Below are 9393 nucleotides of genomic sequence, written 5' to 3'. Positions count from 1 at the left end.
TTTCACTACTCAGTATTGCATTTGTTAGACAGTATAAACAAGCAGACTATGGTTAAAAAAAACACAGAAATAAAGCAAACACCAATATAATCTTGAACCACCTAGTGCCAGGAAACATTAGATTACTGGAACAAAATCAGACAACTAGCAGAACAACTTTTTAACCAATGATGCAGATGCACTTTTAGTGGATTTATTTATCTGTATTTCAATCCACTAAAGTTTTTCATTTGATCTAACATTACATTTAAGACCGACGTCCTGTTACGTCTCACAGAAGATTCCACTGATCAAGCTGCTACTTACCCATCCTGGTCCTGGAGTACCTTTGCTCTGTACACTTTAGTGATGTCTTTGCTACCAACAAGCCTATTTTAATCCATCAGATAGTAACCAAACGCTCCTTTGCTGCAGAGCACAGAAATCATTCAAATTTGCAGTCAACAGATACATCTGGGCCAGATTTTGGATCAGTGGACTAGGCTGGAACTGCACATATACTGTATATGCAAAATTCAAAATACGGGGAGTGGTTGGTCTCTTTTGCAATCAAATCTGAATACTATGGAATTCGTTTCACATTTGTTTAATTTGACAGATTTTAAATGGATAATGGACATCACTAGACAAAAAGGAATAAACAACTATATGAAAAGGAACAAAACCAAAAACAAAGGAAGACTTTAACACACTTGCCCAAACAAGCACTAAATCTGACAAAAATAGATCAACCAATGACATAGCTGTGAAGGAACATATTAGCCATTGTTTTCTTGTCATCAACAGTAATTTTAACTGATTGTTAGCATACTGTTCAAGTCTTCAACTGATTTGCTCCCAACATACGAATGGGTACAAATATGGTTCATTACCCAGCTGCACAAATTGCTTCTGACATACTGGGCAGCTACAGGGTTCTTCTCGCGTGTGGATTCTGACATACTGGGCAGCTATGGGCTTCTTCAGTTGTGTGGATTGTCTTCTGCTCCTCCATGTGGCCTGTTTCACCAAAGCCCTTCCTGCAGTATTTGCAGCACTATGGCAAGCGGACACCCTTGTGTGAGCGTTTAGGTGCTTCTCAAGAGTCTGGGCAAGTTTGAAACACCTGCCCCAAACATCACTGACATTATTTCTTGTAGGTGATTAGCCACGTGTCTCTCTAGCCACAAGTACTTTTTGATTTATTTGTTTTTTTTAAATAGGTAATTTTATATATAATGGCAACAAATGACATTTTGAGTTTTATGACAAAACGTGCAAACAAGCTGGCCTGAGAGGTGTGTAGCGGGATATGACTCAGTGCGTCTCTGGTGCTGCTTTTGATGAGTACAGTGTCATGAGTGTGTCTGTCCAGCGGTGCAAAGAGGGGATACAGCAAGGCATGGCATGGTGTTTATTCATTCGTTTGCATAGAAAATGACGCCTTTTCACATTGTGGAACTACAAATAAGGCGGTCTTTTTTGTGCGGCGTAGTAATGACATATGTTGTGGAATTTTGAACAAACAGCAAGTCAGACGTGATTAAGAGAGTAATTTAATAAGAAAAAGAATAAAATAAATGTTTGGCTCTCCTCAGGTAGGGAGCCCCGAGTATACAAAACCGTGGCTAGTTATACTACTCCTGTGCTGTCTTTAACCAATCATCTTTTCTTAAGCAGCTCTTCTTTCCTTTGTTGCTGTGGCTATAAGCCAATCAGCTCTCAGCTTGGTTTTTTCCACAAACCAACCCAAACTGTCTCCAAACAGTGTGGGTTGTGTGTCAAGTTGACCTTGATGTTAACAGTTCCTGATACATGTTCAACTTAATCAGCAACAGGCGGATACAAATGTGCAAACAGCATTATTAATTTAAGAACAAAAGGATCAGTGTGATTTTATATGAATCACATAATACATAGTTTCGTATCATTTTCCATCACACGTAAAAACAGAGTCTCACCGTATTGTCGGGCAGGAGGATCTGGACTCATTTATTACTTAATATCTTCCCCCATCTAGCGGTCATTAGAGGTTAGTCTTGAATTGATTTCTGTCGTGCAATATTTTAGATATAAATGTTTACATTTTCTATTACAGAACACGGCAAAGTATAGTCAACCAGTTCTAACCTTTTGAGAAAAACTTTAACTTCAAAGTAGGTGAATCTATTTACTTAGATTGAACCAATCGGATCACAGTTTATTTACATAACATCAATGCTTTGAGTGCTTTAGATATAAGGACATCATGGCGATCTTTCTGCTCACACCTCAGTCAGTCTATAATTCTGTACTATGTGTTTCTATAGCTTCCAACTTTCACGAGTTTCTTGAATCTGTGGAGAAAAGTGCAGACTCAGGTACTTTCTTATTTGTGAACTTTTATACATTTTATGTAATTTATTTATCATCTATAATGTTTTATTACTTTTCATTTATAGATATAAGGACACAAAAACAGTTCATATACTCAATGAATTGTTACAAGATAATCTTTTCTAGAGAATGTTTACCATTTGTTAAAAGACTGATTTATTTCTAAAAGTTTATGCAGTGTGTTAATTTGTCACATGGAGGCAGAAGGGGTGAATCTGATATACCCCTCTTCCATCATCAACTATTCATCGAGTCCTCCAGTAGAGCTTGTACAACCAAAGAAACGCATACAGCGGTCACCGGCGGTTCTAAGTTACATCTAAAGAGGTCTAGGCCTATACACACTGTTCCACCTGAGGTAATAAAATGTTTTGGGGTAAAGGTATTTTCATGAGGCGATCTGTGATCTAATTATAATAGGCTTTGAAGCTCTCTGCAACAGGTGCAGAGTGGTGCAAGACTGTGTTTGAAAGCATAAAGAGGAATAATGTTTCTGGGGTATCTTAAGGCCTTTTTGGGTCTGTAAGTGCAGAGCAGAGGCTCTGATGCAGGTGGTTTCAAGGCCTCTGTGGAAGTCTACGGCAGATGACTCTGGACTGTTCCCGTGAGAAATAGCTTCCTAAGTATTGGGAAAGATCCCGGCTTTTAAAAGACGTGAAAGCCTCTTCGAGAGTTCTGTGGCTAAGCAAGGTTCATTATCTTACCATAAGAGCAGGGTGATACTGACCTGCAACATCATCTTGCAGGTGTTTGATGGTATGAGTTGAGATCATCTTTGTTAAAAACAAAAAAAACAACAACAAAAAAAAAAAACAGGAAAATCTTCCAATAGGATATACTGGGGTCAAGCTTCAATTTGTACAATGATAGATCTCAATTTGCATATATTGAATAATGTATGGTTGAACACAGTGGTGGAGATTTCAAACACCAGTATGTAGAGAAGGTGTGGCAATCACATAATCAGTTGTGAAAACTGGATAAAAATGTGTGTTCCTTGTGTGATTATTAGACATATTCTGGACTATGCCTCGTTTGTATGTAACGCTGAGCTCAAAATAAATAATGGACCTACTACTCTCTTCAATTAATTCTTGAGTCTGCATCTTTATTTTCTGTTTAAAGAGGACTTAATAAAATTACTGGAATGTGGGCAATATCTAGTAACACAGTGCCGAGTCTGCTAAACGTAGATCCCAGCCTTTTATATGGCCTCTTCCCTTTAATTCTACTGACTATAATTAATGTAAACCTTGTCGATTCTGGTGTTTGCTGTATAGAGGTAGCGAAAACTTTGCTAAAACAATGAAAAATATGCATCCTGTGAAAAGTTTATTGAACAATATAACATTGTTCCTTACCCAGAGCCATAACACGTCATTGATGGAAATCACACTGATGTGAGGGCGGTATGGGCCAACTCAACTGTATTTCCTGATTGTTTTATTCTGCAGGAGGATGTGGTCCAAATATTTAAAAAATCACAGGTTTGTTTAAGAGGACATAGTCGAACAGTTTGGGCTTACTGTTATTTTAATACTAGTGGTAACTATTAGTAAATACAACAATCTGACCATCCTCATACTGCATTGAGGGGTGATGGGGTGATGGTACCAGATGATGTTTAGGTATGTGGTTATGTTAATTTATTTTTGTTCCTTTATATTCACATATTTTGCAAGTGCGTATGTTATTGAGTTTAAAACCATCCATATATTAAGCAATTATAGAAAATACAGAAACTGCATGAGACTTCTCTTGACTTGCTAGAAGTTCAGACTGTAGCAAGCTTAGCATTAGTAAATGGAATAGGTGTCATTTTAAGGATTCATTTAAAGTATTCATGAGGTATTTCTCCTAACATCGATGTATCGACAGTACCAATAAAATAAATAGCATAAAGAATTACAGGTGTATAATAGTGTAGTTACCCACAATGGTTGAAGTGTTTGAAAAGAGTTGTATAAAAGAATAGTTGGTTGGTTCGTGGCATAAAGTCATGAAACGGTGAAATGAGGTCATAAAAAGAGTGTTTACAGGGGAAAGTGCTTTAACATTGAATTAGACAAACTAATAACATAAAACAAGGGAGTTTAGAGATTCTGTGTCCTTTCGTAATGATTTGTGCATATGGCAGGCTGCTGCAAAGGATCCTGGGTAAGCTTCAGCAGACCTCAGTGTAAGATATATTAATAATATTAATCATAATAATACTATTCAGAGGTTACTTGACTAGTAATCAGAATGTTGCTAGTTCAAGCCCTACCACTGCCAAGTTACCACTGCTGGGTCCCTGAACAGCAATGAATCCTCAATTGTATTATTAATACAATCCAATACACATGCCTAATGCTCAGCTGTCAACTGCAAAAACTGACATTCTGAGCATTCGAACAGTAAGAGGAACAAAAAGAAAGGAGTCACCGACTGTACACGTGTCAATCATTTAGCCTTTTTACATGTTGTTTTAGTTTACTGTAATCAAGGCCTGAAACTGGAGTCTATGGACCAGGCAAAAATATTTCAATATTTAATGCGTTTTTATTTTTTCAGTTTCAATGTTTCAATGAGACTCAGGAGACTCCAGCATAAGCAGAAGCTCCAAGTTGTCGATCTCCAGGAGCAAACCCGTCCCTGCAAGGTTGGGGTGCATGTTCTGGATCACGGGAAACAGACCATCGATCACCCAACATCTGCTTCTGCTCCTGCGGAGGTTCCAGATCCAGCACGGAGGCAGTGAGAGGTTCCTGGCCCAGAGATTGGTCTGCAGCGGGCCTGATGGTACTCGGCATGTATTGGAAATGCTGTGGCTGAATGCTGTGCGTAGCCCAGCGGGTGCTGGGGTGGAGCTGTGCCAGTTGCCTGCTCGGGTAGCAGGTAGCCCAGTTCTGAGACTGTGGAATGGCCATCATGAAGTAGCCGGAGGGCGGGGCGGGCTGGTAGGGGTTGAGCACTGGGTTGCGCACGGCACTCACGCTGGCCATGCGCTGCATGTACTGGTGGGTGAGGTGGGCCTGCCGCTCCTCCTTGCGCTGCGCCAGGGCCACGTACAGCGGCTTGGTGCCTACGATGCACCCGTTCATCTCCTTCATTGCCTCGGTGGCCTCCTCCGGCGAGGAGAAACACACAAAGCCGAACCCTTTGGAGCGGCCGCCCTCCGTCATCACCTTGGCACTCGTGATTGTCCCGAATAGAGAGAACTCTTTACGCAGACGCTCGTCGTCCAGACTGTCGTCTAGGTTTTTAACGTACAGGTTCACTCCCTGGTAGCGAGTCGTGCCGTCCTGCTTCATCTGCTCAAACTTGCGTTTGAGCTCTGTCTGCCTCTCGCCTTTCTTCTGGGCACGAGCCACATACAGCTGCTTCCCATTCAACTTCTTCCCGTTCATCTCATCCACAGCCCTTTTGGCATCCTCGTGCCTCTCGAAGCTCACAAAGCCAAAGCCCTTGGACTTGCCGCTCTCGTCTGTCATGACGCGACGGCTCAGCGTTGGGCCGAACTTGCTGAAGATCTCATTTAGCTTGTTGTCGTCCATGTCCTCCCAAGTATGAGATATTATTTCCATCAGGCTCAGGACCATCTCTTTAGGATAAGATCAAGAGAAATCTCTTGGAATGTGGTGTTAACAGGTTCCAACTGGTGTGGGTGTTTTATATTACTTTGCATATATTGACAAATGTATGGTTTGGATGCAATGGACGTGAAGACAAACGCAAATATGTAAAGGAATGTGGGGTGAATACATAACCACTACTGAAAAATGTATGAAAATGTGGGTTCTCTGATTTTTAGACATTCTCCAGAGGGTGCCTCAATAATGCGTGTTAATGTTAACCTACAATAAAGTACGTGCACAGTTATGCTATTTAACCAATTCTGAAGTCTGCATTTTTATTTAATATTTGAATTGAACTTTAAAACTAGCCGACTGGGCACCTAGGAACCACATACTGTTGCTATGTGCAGAGATGTGGGCTTGCAGCCCATTGTTGGGCAGAGTCCATCGCACTGCTCCAATAGACCTGCTCTGACTGCTACTTTCCCACGTCGGCAGTCGAAGTCGTTTCTCCTTCACAATGCTTTTCACCTGGTTGGCCAGTTTCACCGTCTCAGTAGACAAGCTAAAAGAAACTGTTGGCAGCCTCTCGTTGCTCCTGTAATATGACCGTCGCCAGACCAGAGAGTGGAACTGGATGGCAGTGTGGCACTTGCAGCTGCAGTTTGTTTGCTTCAAGATTTAATACGTGTAAGTGACCTTTGCTTCTCGTCCTGTCTTTACTGGTTTGTTAATAAGGTCATTTGAAATTGTGTTGTACATAAAGGAATATTACAGAATTATTCTCTATTTTAAGCTACACTGTGGGGTATTGTTTTTTTGATCTTTACATTTATATTAATGCAACCCAATACACTTATCTAATGATCAGCTATGACCTGTAAGAACTGACAATCTGAACATTCAAACTTTAAGAGGAATAAAAACAAAAAAATGATCAGCTGTTCATGTCAAAATCTGTAATATGTAATAGAAATAACTGTAATATGTTCAATATAACTGTAATATGTTCAATTACCACCATGTAACATATAACTGTAAATATGCCAATTGCAAGATGGGACTGTGCATTCTGTACATACATATATAAATATCCATATATACATTGTACATATAAACATAATATATATATATATATATATATATATATATATATATATATATATATATATATATTGTACATGCACTATTAATATATTTTTGTATATATATAGAATATATTTCTCTATGCACCCCTGTTTTTCTTTTTCCTCAGATTGGACAGAGCACTCAACCATTTCACTGTGAGTTATACTGTGTATGACTATGTATGCGACAAATAAACCAAACTTGAAATGATTTTACCTTTTTCTGTCGTTTTCATTTTAAGCTTAGAATAACCAAGGCCTGGACTTTGTAAGGTGGTTTTGAATCCAGGTCAGCTAGGTGAGGACACCAATAGCTTACTGGGTAAGCAGCCACACTCTAACAATGGTGGGCTCGTGTGCAGAACAGTTAGAGCTTGGATCAAGCAAAACAAGAGGAAAAAACGAAACACCTCGGTGAGCGTGGAAAAGGGGAGAACAAAGAACGCCACGGAAAGAAATGGCAACCCCGATGCACTGGGGAAAACTCGAACTAAAAGTTCCCAAACAAAACCAGAAAACGGGGAGAAACTTGAATGGCTAAGGGAAGCCTCAGGAGAGAGACAGACTCGAGAGGGGAAAACTGGAGAAGGGAGGGGACGTGTAAAAACACTGACACCCTCGCAGAACAGAAAAGAGGCATAGCACAAGGGCTCACAGACCTCAATACCCAGAGTTACCGGCTAGGAGCTTGGCTCAAAACTTTATCAAAAACCCAGCACTGAATGACTGGGTCACTGGGCTTATATAAGGTCTAGCCCAGCTGTTGGGTGTTGATCCTGATCAGTGGCGTGGTTGACTCGACGCCTCCCTCTGGTCGAGGGGGCCTCGGCCTGGTGCCAACCCTTACAGGCTTGATGTCTACAGACATGGCAAAAATATTTCAATGTTCAATGCATTTCAGTTTCAATGTTTATTTTTTTCAGTTAAAATGTTAATTTTTTTTACTGCTTATTCTTCCATTAGATAGCCAGAAGCGCAGCACTGGTTAAAGTTTTTGAGCGGCTTCCTGCGCGCACTGGTCCTGGAGCACAGCGACTGCCTCATCCACCTTAGGGTGCAGAGACTCAGGTGACTCCAGCATATGCAGTAGCTTCGAGTTGTCCAGTTCCAGGAACATACACGTGATCTTCCCTGCAAGGGTGGGCTGCATGTTCTGGATCAGGGGAAACAGACGCTCACCCAGTATCTGCTTCTGCTCCTGTGGAGGTGCAGCAGCCAGCATGGAGGCACTGAGAGGTTCCTGACCCTGCACATGGACCGCAGCCAGCTGCACGGGCACCTGGAGCTCTGCCCCCAGGTGCTGCTGTGGGTTGAGAAACATAAATGTTTTATAATTGATTTGACTGATAAATGGTAAGTTCGACATTTATATCTAAGGGCTGTGTGCCCAGGTGTTGCTGTGGGCTGTGAACGCCTGAGGTGGTTTTGTACTGTGGTACTGCTCTCACCAGCGACGCCTTGTTGGCAGCTTCCGCGCTGGCCATCCCTGTCCCCGGAGCCTCAGATGCCATGGTCTGATAGGCCATCGTGCGTGGGACCTGGCAGGCGGTGGTTGGTCGGATGGCGCTGAAGGCCTGCGGGCAGGATGCGGCTGGACCGATGGCACTCGGCATATCCTGGACTTGCTGTGGGTGGACGCACTGCATGGCCCAGCAAGGGCTGGGGAGGAGTTGTGCCAGCTGGCTGCTTGCGCAGTAGGCAGGCCAGTTCTGAGCTTGTGGAATGGCTTCCATGTTGTAGCCGGAGGGCGGGGCAGGCTGGTAGGGGTTGAGCACGAGGTTGGGCAAGGCACTCACGCTGGCCGTGCGCTTCATGTACTTGTTGGAGAGGTGGGCCTGCCGCTCCTCCTTGCGCTGCGCCAGAGCCACGTACAGCGGCTTGGTGCCTACAACGCGCCCATTCATCTCCGTCATGGCCGTGGCGGCCTCCTCCGGCGAGGAGAAACACACGAAGCCGAACCCTTTGGAGCGGCCGCCCTCCATCATCACCTTGGCACTTGTGATGGTCCCGAACGGAGAGAACTCCTTACGTAGACGCGCGTCGTCCAGACCGTCGTCTAGGTTCTTGACGTACAGGTTGTCTCCCTGGTAGCGAGTCATACCGTCCTGCTTCATCTGCTCAAACTTTCGTTTCAGCCCTGTCTGCCTCTCGCCTTTCTTCTGGGCATAACCCACATACACCTTCTTCCCATTCAGCTCCTTCCCATTTATCTCATCCACAGCCCTCTGGGCATCCTCGTGCCTCTCGAAGTTCACAAAGCCAAAGCCCTTGGACTTGCCGCTCTCGTCGGTCATGACGCGAGTGCTCAGCGTTTGGCCAAACTTGCTGAAGATCTCCTTCAGCTTGTCGTCGTC

Source organism: Electrophorus electricus, unplaced genomic scaffold, assembly GCF_041902795.1.
Source record: "Electrophorus electricus isolate QZ-2024a unplaced genomic scaffold, ASM4190279v1 Scaffold31, whole genome shotgun sequence".
Classification (NCBI taxonomy): domain Eukaryota; kingdom Metazoa; phylum Chordata; class Actinopteri; order Gymnotiformes; family Gymnotidae; genus Electrophorus; species Electrophorus electricus.
This window is presented reverse-complemented; position numbering follows the sequence as displayed.